The following is a 16803-nucleotide window of genomic DNA, read 5'->3' on the forward strand; positions in this document are numbered from 1 at the left end:
AAAGGCTGGGGACCCCTGCTCTAGAAAGAATGCAGAGAAGAGCAACAAATATGATTAGGGGACTCAAGGATAAAACATATAAAGAACGGTTGCTGGTACTGGATATGTCTAGTCTTATGAAAAGAAGGACTAGGGGTGACATGATAGCAGTGTTCCAATATCTCAGGGGTTGCCACAAAGAAGAGGGAGTCAAACTATTCTCCAAAGCACCTGAGGGTAGAACAAGAAGCAATGGGTGGAAACTAATCAAGGAGAGAAGCAACTTAGAACTAAGGAAAAATTTCCTGACAGTTAGAACAATTAATAAGTGGAACAACTTGTCACGAGAAGTTGTAAATGCTCCAATACTGGAAGTTTTAAAGAAGATGTTGGATAACCGTTTGTCTGAAGTATTGTAGGGTTTCCTGCCTAAGCAGGGGGTTGGACTAGAAGGTCCTTCTAACTCCACTATTCTATTCTATTCTATTCTATTCTATTCTATTCTATTCTATTCTATTCTATTCTATTCTATTCTATTCTATTGTAGTCTAGTCTAGTCTAGTCTAGTCTAGTCTACTCTACCCTACCCTACCCTACCCTACCCTACCCTACCCTACCCTATCCACCCTAGGGCAGCACAGGGGATAATGGGGCTTGAAGGTATGCCCTATGTCAGAAGTAGGCAACTTAGATCCTTCTAGATTTTTTCGCCTTTCGTTCCTCCATCTTGGAGAGGATACCTGAAGATGGGCAGACAAAGAAACAATTAATTCAGAGTTGGCCTCAAAGTACAAATGACCAAACCCAAATTATCTGACTTGGACACCTCATGCAAAGGTATCTTAGCTCTCTGGAAAAGGCTCTAATGCTGGGAAAGATGGAACGAAAGAGAAGAAGAGGATGGCTAACAGCAAAGTAAATAGACTCAGTTATTTGGTGGGTGGGTGCATCATTGGAAGAACTGAAGGACCAGGATAAGGACAGAGCATAATGAAGAAGAAAAAACTTGCTGGCATGTAATCATGTCCACCAACTCCAGCCAACCTAAGCAATGACAAAGGACTAGAAATTGTAGTTGAAAACATCTGGATATCAGGTTGTCTAGTCCTGAATTTATGAAGAAAATTTGACAGAGCAAAGTTTGTTTAGCTTGGAGAACAGTGTCCCTTCCCTAATTCCTATTTATGATAGTAAAGCTTTGGAAAGAGAAAGGAAGTACATTTAATCTGGGCAGGGAACATATTAGAAAAAAAAATTCAATTTCCATCTGAGCATCTCCAGTGAGCCATTATCTTGGAGACAGACTGTAATGCTTTTAAATGCTATAGAGTAGCTGTCATATTTTGGCAGCACTGGTAAAGTATGTCAAAAGAGTTCCAAAGTCTCTGAATAATGGAGAGGGATTCAAGTCCTGCTAAGCAGGAGGGGAGCATCAACTTGCCATGACTTCTTGTATTTCATTGATGGCCCAATCAATGAAATGCAAGTGTGTATATTCTTCACCTTTGCTTCATTGATATAAAAGGCAGGAGTTGGTCTTTTTAAAATGAAATATAATGAAATACTACTGTTTGGAAAAGACTACCAATCCTTGTAATGAAATTCACAAACATATACATACACACACATGCGCACACATAAACAAACAAACAATTTTAGATAACACTGGAAGCCAGCAAAAAATTTATTTATTTATTTATTTATTTATTAATTAGATTTCTAGACCGCCCTTCTCCCGAAGGACTCAGGGCGGTGTACAGCCTTATTAAAACACATAGGTACACAATAAATTTAAAATACATTTAAAATGAAATATTTAACCGGCCAATTTAAAACTAAAAACGGTCAGACGACCGATATAAAACCCTAAACTATAAAATCACCATTAAAAACCCATAACTTAAAAAACTAACCCAGTCCAGCGCAGATAAATAAGTACGTTTTGAGCTCGCGGCGAAAGGTTCGGAGGTCCGGAAGTTGACGAAGTCCTGGGGGGAGCTCGTTCCAGAGGGCGGGAGCCCCCACAGAGAAGGCCCTTCCCCTGGGTGTCGCCAGACGACACTGTCGCACCGACGGCACCCTGAGGAGTCCCTCTCTGTGAGAGCGCACGGGTCGGTGAGAGGTATTCGGTAGCAGCATTTTGTTTCTATTTGTTTTCCTTAATTCTGTTGCAAGGTGCAGGAGCTGAATAGATGTTTCTGTGAAGGTAGAACTATTCTATGTAGGTAGAGCTATTGAATTTGGTAGCAACAGATCTCTTGCATTTTCTATATAAGATTGGCTATTCTTTCTGAGGGGTTTGCTTTGTTTACTGTTTATTGACTGGAACTAGAAAAATAAAAATGGTGGGTTTGCACAGTACGTTAAGTTATGATACGGTTTTTTCGGGCCTAGTTTATTGTGTGAACCCATCCAGCGTGATTTGTAAATCATTATTCCTACCTTGGAATCTCACTAATGAGATGCTATTACATAATTTTAGTTCAATGTTTTCTTACAGTCCAATTTAAGTTTAAGAAGAATATAAAGGAATTAATTCACAAGGCAGTAGGAATGCAAATGGAGATCCTATTGATTTGCTGACTGCTGAGAAATATTAAATGGAGAAATAAAGGGTGGATCATAAGAAACATAAAGAAGGGGCAGGTTAAAAGATATTGTAATCTTTGGTCTTTGACAACATCATACTATGATATGTTCTGCTATTATAAATAGCCGTGGTGGCACAGTGGTTAGAATGCAATATTGCAGGCTAATTCTGCCAATTGCCAATAGTTTAATCCTGACCAGCTCAAGGTTGACTCAGCCTTCTATCCTTCTGAGGTCAGTAAAATGAGGAGACAGTTTGTGGGAGCACTATATAAATCTAAGTGCTATTGCTATTAGAAAAAACAACCCTTTCCACACTCTCAAAATAGAGTCACATTTTGACTGAGATAAATGAATGAATGAATGAATGAATGTCAATGGTTGCATTTTGGCTTATTAATCAAATTCTCAGAGTTTTGACATATGTGTTTCAGAATTAATCTTATTGTTCCCAGGCAAAGAGCAGATTTGGAGAAATAAAGAGATGGTCAGACTCTGCTCTGATTAGGCAATTAATATCATCTTTTCCAAGCCTTCCTTAGTACAGTTATTAGTAGGCCAGCCAGTCAACATTTCCCAGTTGAGTGGCCTGCAAATGTGTTGGAGAATAACTGTGATCTATATTTACAGATGCTTATTTGCATGAAAATGCGGGGTACACGTGTGACTCTATCCTGTAAATTAATATAAATTCTTTTTTTATGTTTATCCTCTTATTATGCTAGCACAGGCTTTTCCAATCTCATGCTCTTCCTATAAGTAGGAACAGAGCTCCTCCTGACAATTGTCAGGCTGGTGGAGGAGAAGGAGGAAGACTGTAATCCATCACATCTGAAGAATACAAGTTGGGGAAGGTTACATTAACATATTTATTTTTCTGGAAACCAACTTGGAGAAATCTAAAGTAGCAACAAGTCAACAAATTGTGCGACTTGATTCCATGCATGCCAATTACATTATATCCTCTTGGGATAAGAAGTGTTATGCAAAGTGCAAAAAAGGATAATGGACAATCAGCCAAAGTAATTAAAAGCATGAGATGGGGTATGTGAGTATGTTAAATAAATCCACTGTACACTATTCATATTAGTAGATCCACTTCATCTATCCTCACAAACTTCGCTTCTATCAAACCTATATACCATTTCATTCCTTACTTTTTCTTCTTTAATCTGGCTCATCTGGATATCTAAATAATATGTTGAAAGAAAGGGAATAGTTACTTAATATTCTGCCTACAGGATCTAGATAATCTCAATAAGGGCAGCTAGGAGAGCAGCAAATGACATTGAAATATATTTGTGCCGAGCCTACTTTTCAATGCATACAAATCATGGCCTGATTGTATTTCTAGCCCTATGATGGAAAGTCAAGCACAACAAAAGAAAATATGAGCATTCTGAAACTCTCAGAGATAAAGTGGGTGGATTTTCAAGAATTTCATCTTTCAAGGTGCCTTTGAACAATACAGAACCCTGGCAGAAAATATATTAAGTAAAGTGGATGATTCCAAACTTCCCTTAAATTTTAATTCTGTGTAATTGCTGAAACTGCTATTTAATTTTAAGTGTGGGCTGAGTATTTCTGTGCATCTCAACAGAAGTATGAAGATATAAAAAATATCTATATATGCAGACTGACAGTAGTTCTCAGTAGAACCAGTTCACAGATACAGTTAAACAAATGTGTGAGAAAAATGCAACATCAGCATTTAAAAACAAAATCAAAAACTACCAAACAAAACATATAATTATTATTTCTAATGAGAAATATTTTCCTTCTGATTTCAAACTATAATCAGGTCCAAATGAATTTAGACTGTGAGTTCCATAATGTTTCTTTAACATTCTTTTCCATCATAATTATGTGTGTCTCTCTGTGTGTAAACATTTTTAAAAAAGATATAGAAGTGTTGGGAAAATACAGATGGAATATGGCGATGTTTCAACTTTCTTAAAATAGAGATACAACTATTGCAAAATAAAAGCTTTGCTTGGAAATGTCTGTAGACTAAGATTTAAATTCTGTTAATTCTATTGGTTTGTTGTGAAGGTTACATCTTGATAATATACATTCTTTGCAGATACTATTTACAAGATTTTTATGGTTTTTTTTCTTTCTTTCAAAAAACTTCTAACCTTACCTTTTTCTTTATGAAAATAAAGGTTGCCAATCTGCAGTGGTGTGATAGGCTACCAAAAATGTTTTGCGTGATAACACCCATAATCAAAACCCATTTATTACGGTGACTGGGTTTATAAGATTTAGCCTCAGATATAATACAGAAGGCAGTTTGCTTATCTCTGAGCATTATCTAGTGGTCAAAGAGAACCTAGATTATTAATTATTCCCAAAAAAGCTCCATCCATATTTTTCATACTCTTCACACCTTCCATTCTGGAGTTTAAATGGATTTCCTTCTGACTGTTCTATTTGCATCTCATTGATGGAGGCAATTAATTCATATGATTCCAGTGTTTATTGTTTCGCAACAAAGCAAGCTAACAGGATGAGTGACTCATGTTATAGTAGAAAAGCAAATGAAGATCCTTTCAGCTTCAAAGGGATGCTGGTTGCTTGAAACAACAGTTAGAAATAGTAAGAGCAGGAAAAGGTAAAAGGATCGTGATTTTTAGCTGCTGTAATAGGCTGCAGATGCCTGGCAAACATATCTAATGGAAGTTTCCTAAGGTGACTCATCCCTGCAGAGAACTTTGGGTTCTCTTTAGATCAGTTTGCATTCTGGCTAAGTGTCAGGGGATTTTAGGATAGATTGAAGACACCGTGAAGTGAGTGCTCTCAGCCATTAATACAAAGAAGGCAATTAATGCGATGCCTGGGAAAATGAGAGTAAAAGGGCTGAAGTGACATAGATGGGCTATCGCAAGACACTTGGGGCAGAACACCCTTACAGTTACTGGTGTCAGTGTTTGAAAGGAACACTGTCTTCTGAAGCTGCCCAGGGAAAGGCAGTAATTATTGGGATTGTTGACTAGCTCTGTAGCAAAACATGATTTTTCAGGCAGCTGGAGTAACTCAGATGTCATACAAATATAACCGTACAGAATCAAGTCTGAGTCATAGGAGGATTGGATGTCAAAAGAGAGGATGTCAGAGTAAACAGTAACATGCAGGGTGACAAGAAGCAGTGGCTTCGGATGGCATAATATCAGCCTAGGTTAGTCCCTTCGTATTGGGGAGTCAGGATTCCCTCTGCTAGCAAGGATTCATTTGTGATGCATTAGTATCAGTGTGAGAGCTTAAGGTCACTCAGTGAAAAGATTTTAATTAAAGCGGTGATCAATTCTGTCAGCCTGCTAACAAAGCACATTCTGTTCTTTTCCTGTGGAAGACACGTTCCATCACCCAAGAAGAAAACTCTGCAGAGACTCCAAACTTTTCAAAGAAGTAACTAGGATGGGGATGGGAGAGGCAGGTGGACTCAATAGGGATGCTTGGATCTCATGGTAAGTTTTGATCCTCTTAGTCTTTTCACACATACACACATACATACACACACACACACACACACACACACACCAGGAGGAAAATGCTAATTGATATTCCTGCACTGTGTAGGTGGCGATTGTATGCAGTTGGTTTTCTTCTGAATTGAAAATATTGCTCTTGTGGCAATGATGGGATGACAATGACCACAGATCTTGAATGTACCTTGGGGGGGCAATAAAGAAACTTAAAAGTGGGTTATGTAGTACCAGGCTCCAACCCACCTGAATTTAAATCATCCTCTTTCTCATCTATGATGCAAAGCAAATAACCAGCCTCTAGCATCTATTTCCAAAGATATATTTGGATTCACAAAGGCCTTACTGAAATGGTAGACATCAACCTGGGGTGCAAGTTTATCTTCTGATAAGCAGGTATTTTGTGATTAAACGTCTAAAACAAGTACTGTAGCAATTTGGCTGAGGCACCATGCTAGCACACTCTTTCTGTAGGAAGTGAACCAAGATGGGGAAGGTTATTGAACTGATTCTCTCAAATCAGCTGACACTACCCACGCAGTTGCATGGGGGATTGAGGTAACAATGTTGATGGGGGACAGAGGATCACAATGAATGGGGATTGTCAAAAAGTGGACACAATCATTATAAACACAAGAACGGGCTTGAGAATTGTGTTCTCTCCTATCAATTTACGGAGTAGTTTAAGGCCCTTTGCATTTGTTTTTTAAATTAAGCCTATTTGTGGCCTTCTGCTATGATTGCCAGTATTTTTTACCTTAACATCACAGGAGAGGATATACTATTCTTCCACAAATGTGATTACACAGGCTTTTTGGAGCTAGATTTAAAAAGGTTCAAAGGCTCTGCACCCTCAGGATGTCCACTCAGGAAACAGCAGCATTGCACTGGCAAGTTTCTTTTGGCTCAGTGATGTCAATCTCCCCTACAGGCTGATAGGGCCTGTTTCCAGAGAGAACTTGGGCTTTTCCTAAAGGATTTGGCTGAGCCTTAATTCTCTCGTGATACTGAGGGAGAGAAGTGGTCTGGAAGCAAGCAAGCAAGCAAGCAACTAACTAACTAACTAACTAAATAAATAAATAAATAATTTTAAATGGCTTTGGGAGAGACCAAGTGAAAAGATGCTACCTAGGGAACAGTTGGATAGGAGGGAATATTGTTTAACAGTAACAGAGTTGGAAGGGACCTTGGAGGTCATCTAGTCCAACCCCCTGCTCATGCAGGAGACCTATATTAGGGATTTGAACCGCTGAACTACCGACCTTTCTGATTGATAAGCTCAGCGTCTTAGCCACATAGCCCGTGGCTGTGTAGTAGGTAGAGTGAGAGGCTCAGGGGAACCATTTTCAAGTTGTCAGGCAGCAAAGACAATGGCTGGAGAATGGTACTTTCTGATTTGCAAGATTCTGTTAATGTGGCTTTACAATCAAGTACAATTAGTATCTTCTGGAGAACTTAACAGAAGTCAAAAAAAGTCATGGCCTCAAACGAAACATTGCTTTTTAAAACTCTAGTAGTATTCCTGATCAGTTCCCACAACTTTGAATAGGAATGAGGCAGTTTACCCTCTGATTTTTAGCAGATCTTTGAAGGATGAAGTAATAAAAGAGACTTCTCGAGTACAGCGGTGGAAAACTAAGAGCAGACATGACTGGAGGCACAGTCTTGTCATGCTATCTGTGATGAGTTCAAGCATGTTAGTCTTGAGGAAGTGGACAGCTATCTGTGTTCTAGATCCATGTCCTTCCTGGTTGATTAAAGCATTTAATTTATGCATTGACAATGGATCTTTGAGGGAGGATGTGGTTCTGGTGGCTCTGAAAATCCTTCTTCAAAAGGCCATTATTGGTTTTAGCCAAATCTGATCAATTTTTGTCCAGTCTCCAACTTCTCCCTTTTAGTTGGATTCAGACTAGGTTATACACCTTTGGGTTTACACCTATTGATAATGTGTGATGAGATTGGGATGGGAACGGTGCCCGCCCAGGCTCTTCTTGATCTTTTGGCAGTATTTGATATCATCAACTATGGTTTCTGTCTGGACTAACTTAGTGGGGTCGGAAGTAGGGGCATCATTTTGCGGTGGTTCCCTTCTTTTCTCCAGGGTCAATTATAGTCAGTGTTGTGGGAAATGAGAAGTTGAGTCCCAGGCCCCTGTTCTGCATAATGCCTCAGGATACCACCTTCTCCCTCTTCTTTTAAATATCTACAGAAAGTTGCTGTCAGTATAGATTGAAGTATCATGAATACACTGATGGTATTCATCATGGTGATGAAGTTGTTTTGTTCATCAGAGATGGTAGTTGTTCCTCTCTGTATCCAAGTGAAGCCACCAAGGTTCTGTCTCAGTGTCTGGACGAAGTAAGGACCTGGATGGGGAAGAACAGGTTTAAACCCTGCCAGATTGAGTGGGTATGGAGTTTGGACCCCCAGATTTAAGACCTGGAATGTTTCCATCAGAGCAGGATGTCCTAACCCTATTCAGATTCAGTATACAATCTGAGAGACCTCCTAATCAAAACACAGAGAGCAGCTATAGTTGTGGTGTTTATGTTGTATAACTGCTTCTTGGATGCCAGCTTTGCCCATTTCTTATCTGGGGGATCTTGCTAATGATCACTTACACCTCAGTCATCTCTTGCTTGAACTATTGAAACATGTTCTACATGCAGCTACCATTGAAAATGATCCAAAATGGTACAGTTAATTGATCCAAAATGCAGCAGCACATGGGCACAGGTTATTAAAGCCATGTGATCCTGTTGCTCCACAAGCTGTGTTGACTCTGAGTATGATTCAAGATACCACAGATCACCTTACATAACATAGGCCTGAGTCACTTGTGATAACACTTTCTCCCAAGGTAGCTGTTTATTCCACATACTCTCATAGGGAGGACATACTTCAGCTTCCATCTCTCAAACATTGCCATCATATGGGTTCTTGGAGGTGTACCTTTTCAGAAGTTGCCCTGTTCCCTAGAAAAATATCCCCGGCCTCCTCCTGATATATAACATCTTCCAACTCTACTTGCTTTGAGAAAAGCTGTTAAGATCTGGCTTTTTTTCCAGGGTATAAGTCCAGTTGAGTGAGGTCCCCTTATGGTTCTATAATCATCATATTTGGTTGCCATTCTATATTTTATATAATGGGCTGTTCTTCAATCTTGTATTTTTTCCTGTTTATTGCTTGCTTTTGATGTACATTGCCCAGGATCATATTGTTTGCTTTGAACAGCCAATAAATAAACGCGTAAATTTTGATTGTGAAAATATTGGTGGGGGAGTACCTGGCTTCTAAAAATATTATAAAATTATAAAATCTTCAGGTCTTCAAGCCATCCAATATAATTGCCTGAGGTCTATATTTTTAGGGTTCTTTAAATGTGGGAGGTGAGAAGGCTAGGGATCCAAGGGCAATGATTTCTTCCTGTCGGCCCAACCTTCTGGGATACTTTCTTCAGAATTTTTGACTAGCAGAAGGCTATCATTTTGTTCAGATAATCTTTTCAACAGGATTTTTCAGGAAAATAGGTTGGTTCCACAGTATTTGTAGTTTATTAATAACTGTTTTATTGTTTTTCTTTCATTGTAAATTGCAGCAAATTAATCCTGCTTGCATTACATAGTATCTCCATTCAACAGACCAGCAAATACCCTGTTTCCCCCAAAATAGGACATCCCCTGATAGTAAGCCCAATTGGGTTTTTGAGTGCATGGCAATAAGGCTAAGTGCTTATTTCAGGGTCTTATTTTCAGTGAAACACGGTAATAAACCCCCTACCCCTTTCTTTTTTTAACTGATCAGGGGTCATTTAATCAATGAAAAGGTTGAGGAAGGTCTCCTGCAGGTTTCAAAATACAATAGTTTAGAACAGGGGTGTCAAACTTGATTTCATTGACGGCCACATCAGGGTTGTGTTTGATCTCAAGGGGATGGGGAGGACATGGCCAGCTCGATGTCACTTGTGTTGCAGCACCTGTGGTGGCCAAGTACTAAGGAAGAACTTCCCTCAGACCCTCCCTCCCTCATTATAACCTTCCTTCCTTCCTTCCTTCCTTCCTCCCTCCCTCCTTCCCCTCTTCATTCTCCTTTCTTCTTCCTTCTCATCTTGCCTTCTTTTTCCTTGTCTTTCCTTTTTCCCTTTCTCCTTTCCTGTCCCTTCTTGGATGCTCAAATGCAAAAGGGGAAACATTTCTCCTTTTGTTTTGTTTTGCATTTAGTTTGTTTTGATAACTCTCTGCTAGCAAAAAGGGAGTCTGTTTTTGCTGGCAAAGGGCTGCAGGTGGCTGTTGCGGCTGAAAATGGAGCCTGGGAGGGACACATGCAGCCCTTCCAAGCTCCATTTTTGCTCACAAAGGCACCGTGGACCAGTCCTTCGTTCTTTCCAGGGCAGCCCCGTGGGCCAGATCTCCGGCCCACGGCCTTGAGTTTGACATCCCTGACTTAGAATGATCCTTGGCCGAGAAGTACTAAGCCTGTATCAGGAATTGAAGTTATCTCAGAACAATCTTTTTAATTTGGAACTGTCTTCTTAAAATTTATTTTTCTTTATTGGATTTTGGAGTACCATATGAAAAAAATACCTAGACCCGTGATGACAAAGGTGTGCCACAGGTAGCACATGGAGTCATATCTGTGGGCATGCGAGCATTGCCCTAGCTCAGCTCCAGCACACATGCGACCAGCTGATTTTTCGGCCTTCCGGGCCCACCGGAAGTCGGGAAACAGGGTTCTTTCCAGCCTCCAGAGGGCCTTGGGGGGGTGAGGAAGGCTTTTTTCACCCTCCCCAGGCTCCAAGAAAGCCTCTGGAGTCTGGGGAGAGCGAAAAACAGGCCTACCGGGCCCACTGTGCCAAAAACGGGGGTCACACAGGGGGTCCCACGCGCTCATGCGTGGGGGAACAGAGCACAAGGGACATTGAATTAAGTAGGGTGTAGGCATGCGTACAACCCCCCGTGCTCCCCCTGCTTTTTGCACATGACGGCAAAAAGGTTAGCCATCACTGACCTAGACTCAGAAAAATTAAAGTAACAAGCCAAACAATAATAACATGAAACCATGAAAGGGACAACTAGAGTAAAATATGAAGATTTTGTTGCAGATGCAGCCAGTCTGTAAGAATCTCCCCAATATATCTAACTTGAGAAGAGAAACAACCACAAAAGAGAAGCAATGTGAGTGCTGTAAAGGAGAACTATAAAAGAAGATGGATTGGAAAAACACTGGTTCAGTTGTGTATATATATGTCTGAAAAGACCCAACAGGTATAAAATAAACCCCCAAAAGGAAAAGGTCCTTCAGTCCCAGATTGTGGACTGCAGTGCTGCATATAAAAGATAAGGCAGCTAGGAGGCAGCCAAGAAGCTTTGGGGTCTTAACTGCACTTCTCCCAACACTCTAGACTTTGTCTGGCCAACATAGTTATCAGGATATGATGAGTATGATGCATGTGTTTGTGGAACATAAATTTGCTTTGCTTTCATGAAGAAACTCTTTAAGTTCCTGGGAAAACATCTCAGCATCGGTTGGCAACTTTAATTCCAAGGGAGAATTTTATACAAAAGCTTATGAGTACATTGAATGTGAGAATGTGTTTTCCAATAAATAAACTCACCTACACGAGGGCTAGGCATAATTTCTCTCCCTGCTTTTTAGCTAGGGAAAAATCCTCTCTTACTCTAAAGATAAGATAATGGCATAAAAAAAAGCAAGGAGAAAAAGAAAGTCCCTAGAGGCTGTGAATGGAGTATGTATCCCTAGGAGGAGAGAAACACATGAGGACTATTTTATTTATTTTTTTTAACAAAAAAGTTTTATTTTAACATTCATATCCAATAACATATTTAATGTACCATCATATACAATTAATCGGATCTGCCCGGTCACCACCCCCTTCCTTTAACTCTCTTCCCTTCTCTACCTTCTTCTACTTTCCACAACCATCCTCCCCATCTCTTATCTACATCCTCTCCTCCTTCCTCCCTACTCCTTTCTTCTCCCTCTTCTATCCCTCTTCCTTCCTTTCCTCTTCCTCCTCTTCTCTTTCCTACCTCCTTCTCTCTTCTACTTCCTTCTTTCCCATCATTCTGAAGTGGTAGCCAGGCAGCTCCGATCTTACATTAATTATACATCTTCAATCATCTTTGTACATTAACTATCAATCCATTTTCTACCCTCATCCCCCTCCCCCTCCCTTCCCCTTCCTCCCCCCACCCCCCCGGGACTTCCCAGAACCGAATACAGGGTATAAAACTAACAACAAAAATTAAAATATAACACAAATCATAATCCATAGTCACTCCTTAAAATCTCAACTCCCCTTCCAGAAACAAAGAAAATACAGAGGACTATTTTATTCAAATCAGCTTTTGGATGATCTTAGGCAGGCGTGTCAAACTCTATTTCACTGAGGGCTGCATCAGGGTTGTGTTTGACCTTGGGGGGCCAGGGTGGGCATGGCCAGTTTGACATCACTCATGTTGGGGGTGGCGCCTGTGATGGCCCGAGTGCTCTCCCAGCGAAAATGGGCCCCTGAGCTCCAGTTTCGGCTGGCAGAGGCACCGCAGGCTAGTCCTTGGCTGTTTCCATGGCGGCCTGGTGGGCCAGGTCTAAACACCCCGCAGGCCAAATCTGGCCTTTGGGCTTTAAGTTTGACACCCTTGATCTGAGGGTTCATTTTATAATTTATCAACTAAAACTATTCTATAAGATTGCAGTTTAATTCTGCTCTAGGATTTTAATTGGTAGCCATTATACTAGGTTCTATAAATTGGTATCCTAAAGTTCTAAATATTTTATGCTGCTGATGAAAGAGAAATAATGTTACTGATAGAGGAGAAAATTTGTAACTCAAGGTTGCGGGGTCCTTGGTACCCTCTTGAGCCTGATTGTTTTTGTTTTTGCAGATGTTTCATTACCAAACTAGATGACATCCTTACCGACATCAGTGATGATGTTATCCATTTGGTATTGAAATATCTGTAAGAAAACAACCAAACTCCAAGAAATAGTATGTCACAAGACACCACCACCCTCCAAATATCATCTAGAACAGTGGTTCCCAACCTTTTTTGGGCCTTTTTTTCTAAAATCCTGCCCCCCCCTGCCCCCCCATGACATATAATTCTTACTATTCAAAAAGTGAACTCCTACTCATGTGGAGGAAGCCTAAAAGGCCATTAGCTTGGTTTAAGCAAGGTTCCAAATTGCCCCCATTAAAAATCAAATTGCCCCCTTGTGGGGCGTGGGCCCCACGTTGGGAACCACTGATCTAGAAGGTAGAACAGCCATTGATGGTAGAAAGAAGTTGGTTGTTTATTTTGTTTGCCACACATTCCTGAAAGTTCTGGGTAACTAATTATTGTTAGCATAAAATTAAAAAAAAACCACCTCAAAAATAATGAACTTGCCTATAATAATAATTAGGTAAAGTAATACACAAAAATATAGAAAGTCATACATCTGTCGGATTCCAGCCTTCATTGACATCATGCTCTCCTCCTGCATTAGACAGAGCCAGATCTTGTTCCCATTTGCTGCTTGGTGAGAAAGAAGACTGGATCTCCTTGGGAGGCAAGTCCAGTGCATGGGAATGGCTCTCTTTTGAGCTTTCATCAGTTGACAATATTGTAAAGGTAGAACAGGGGACTTCCTCTTTTCCCCTCATCCCCTTCAGTTCAGGCCACACAATGCAAAGGAAAGGAAGATTTCCCAGCTGCCTGGCTTTTTCCCCGAGTGTATCTTAAAGAACTGGCCAAATCAGGGATGAAATCCAGCAGGTTCTGACAGGTTCTGGAAAACCGGTAGCGGAAATTTTGAGTAGTTCGGAGAACCAGCAAATACCACCTCTGACTGGCCCCAGAGTGGGGTGGGAATGGAGATTTTGCAATATCCTTCCCCCAGGAGAGGGGAAAGAATGGGGATTTTGCAGTATCCTTCCCCTGGAATCGGGTGGGAATGGAGATTCCCTGCCATGCCCACCAAGCCACACCCACAATAAAAAAATTTGGATTTCACCACTGGGCGAAATCCATGATAGTTGCAACTAGGACTGATAGAACTCTTGCTCAGGTTTACTACTCTGACTACTGGTTGCCATGTCTTTCTCTGTTAATTTGGCTTAATGAGTTTTCTGGCTTGTGGGGTCACAAAAGCTAAGGCAGGAGTGGGCTTCCTCATTGTCTCAAGCCTGACTTCTTTCTAGACTTGGCTGTCTGGCTTTGTCACTCTGCCTATCAGTAAGCCACTCTTCTGGATAGGCGCTCAGCAGAAGAGGCATGACAGCTTGTCTATCATGCAGCAAAGAAGCCATGTTTTTGTGCTACATCTATAGTTCCAGACCTTATTAAATAGGAAAAGTATCTGGGTGGATGGAGCATAAGGCCCCCAAAGATTGACAAGTTTATCAAAAATGGGCCCTGTTGTTTGCACAGCAGCACTCTCAAGAATGCAGCAAGTAGGGAACAAACCTACAGCACTACCATTGTCCTGAGCATGCTGACAAGAAGAAAAATTTGATTTGGTAATGGTTTTGCATCAGGGGATTTAGAATTAGTATCCTGGCAACCGGTAGATAACACAAAATGGTTGGTGTCCTGAGCAATTTCATTTATTGTAGTCAATAGTCCCTCTACTGGTTGAATCTGTGAACTACAATTAATCAATCACATTTAATAAGAGCCCAGCAATGAACTGCTTTAGTATTCGCATTTATATACGCAGTAAGCAGATGATTTATCATACAGGGCATTCTTCAGATTTCAAATCTTCCACCGTTTCAATTTTCTCTCCCCCATGCTTGCTTTTTAAAAGTCTGCTCCCTTTATGAACTTTCTTTCTTAGGGTAGTTTATAGAACAGTGATAGCAAATCTTTTGAACTCGGCATGTTAGAAATTTGGAAAATGCCTGACTTGACTCTGCTGGCATGTCACCATCCCCTCCAAACAAAATAGAAATAATTGAAATAGAAAATGCATTCATTTATTTAAAAATACAGTTCAATTATATGTAGTGCTGTGTGTTATGTAAAGACACATCAAATAATTACAAAAATGAAATGCAAGTAAACAAACTCATTTTCAGAGGGTCTGGAGGCTGTGTGAACCCCATTCTCACATGATTTCAAGGATATCGTCAGCGGTTGGTGAATAGTGTCATCCAAAGTATCATGGTGTCACATCTTGGACATGTGATAAACAATATTTATATTGGCTCCAGGATATACCATATAGAAATTAACAGATAACAGAATAATAGTTGGAAGGGATCTTGGAGATCTTCTAATCCAACCGCTGCTCAAGCAGGAGGCCCTATACCCATGATGGTGAATCTATGGCACACATGCTGTAAATGGCATACAGAGCCATCCCTGTGGGCATGCCGGCCGTTGCCACTTGCTCTCCCAGGTTCCAGCACACACGCCAGCTGGTCTTCTCATGTGCCCCCACCTGTATGCGTCCTGCCCCCCCCATGCATGTGTCCCGTCCCGAGCATGCGTGCATAGCGCCCCCTCGCACACACTCTGCCCCCTCATGCATGCACGGCAGAGACCTGAAGACCATCTGGCCAGTGGGAGGCGTGGTTCATGTGAAGCGGAGCTGAACTGGGGCAATGGCTCACAGGTCTAATGCCATATGACTAGAGATTGATGAACAGCCTATTAATTATGCATTCCTAATGCAAAAGACATTTCCAGCGTGGGCAGGAAAATATGCACAATGTTGTAGCCTATATGAGTTAAAAACTTTATGTTGAAAATTTTAAAAAACTGAAATTTATTTGATTATTCTCATTGCTACTCAGGATTTTTTTAAAAAAAGGTTGGTAAATTCAACTCAGATATGTTGTAGGAACATATTTGAGTTGAATTTCTGTATTAGAGCTAAAAAATAATGTCTTTGGTTTTTTAAATGTCTTGATTTGGTTGTTTTTGGGTGAAAATATACTATTAGTTTGTTGGAATATCCCATTTCAGTGATAATTATTTTTAAGAGATAACATTACCACTTATTGGCTCCAATCCATCCTCCAGCTATTCTGTGTTCCCAAATGGTACAGAAAATTGGCAGTTCTCAGCTAAGCAGTGTCGTCAGATAAAACAAAACTGGCTAATTCAAGTGCTCTGCCATTTCACATATTCTCACTTTCATCCCAATTTCATTCTAGGTATTCAATTATATGGAATCTTCTATGACTTCTGTTTTACCTGAAACAAGTTGTGTAATTAAGTTCTGTGGTTCATACTGTCAAAAGTCCAGAAAAGCCATTAGAATGTTTACAACACATTTAACAAACTACCTTGTAACTCTCTAAAACAAATGGATTTATTATTAAAATAAGCTGGGCTGAACTGAAATCTTCTTCACAAGATGCAAAATAATTAACATCTAAATTTAATTCTATTTTACTAGTAATTCTTCTTCTACTCTTAGTACATTTTTAAAATATACAGTTAACATGTAGTCTATTAAATCAGAGGAAAAGCAGTAAGCAGTCCATTAAAATAGATAGCAAATCCAGTACTCCACACACATATTTTTTTGTAAAGCAAAGAACTTGTGCCAATATTATAATGACTTGTAATTTTCTCAAATGAGTAAACAGTTTTCCATCTGCCCTGAGAAAAACAAAGCAGAAAGTTGTCAAAGCAGACAATCTTTAAGCTGGCCAGTTACATTAACCCATCCAACATCTGTTATTCCTAATAAATTCTAATAAATAAAATAATATATATATATATATATATAT

Source organism: Ahaetulla prasina, chromosome 1 (genome assembly GCF_028640845.1).
Source record: "Ahaetulla prasina isolate Xishuangbanna chromosome 1, ASM2864084v1, whole genome shotgun sequence".
Lineage (NCBI taxonomy): Eukaryota > Metazoa > Chordata > Lepidosauria > Squamata > Colubridae > Ahaetulla > Ahaetulla prasina.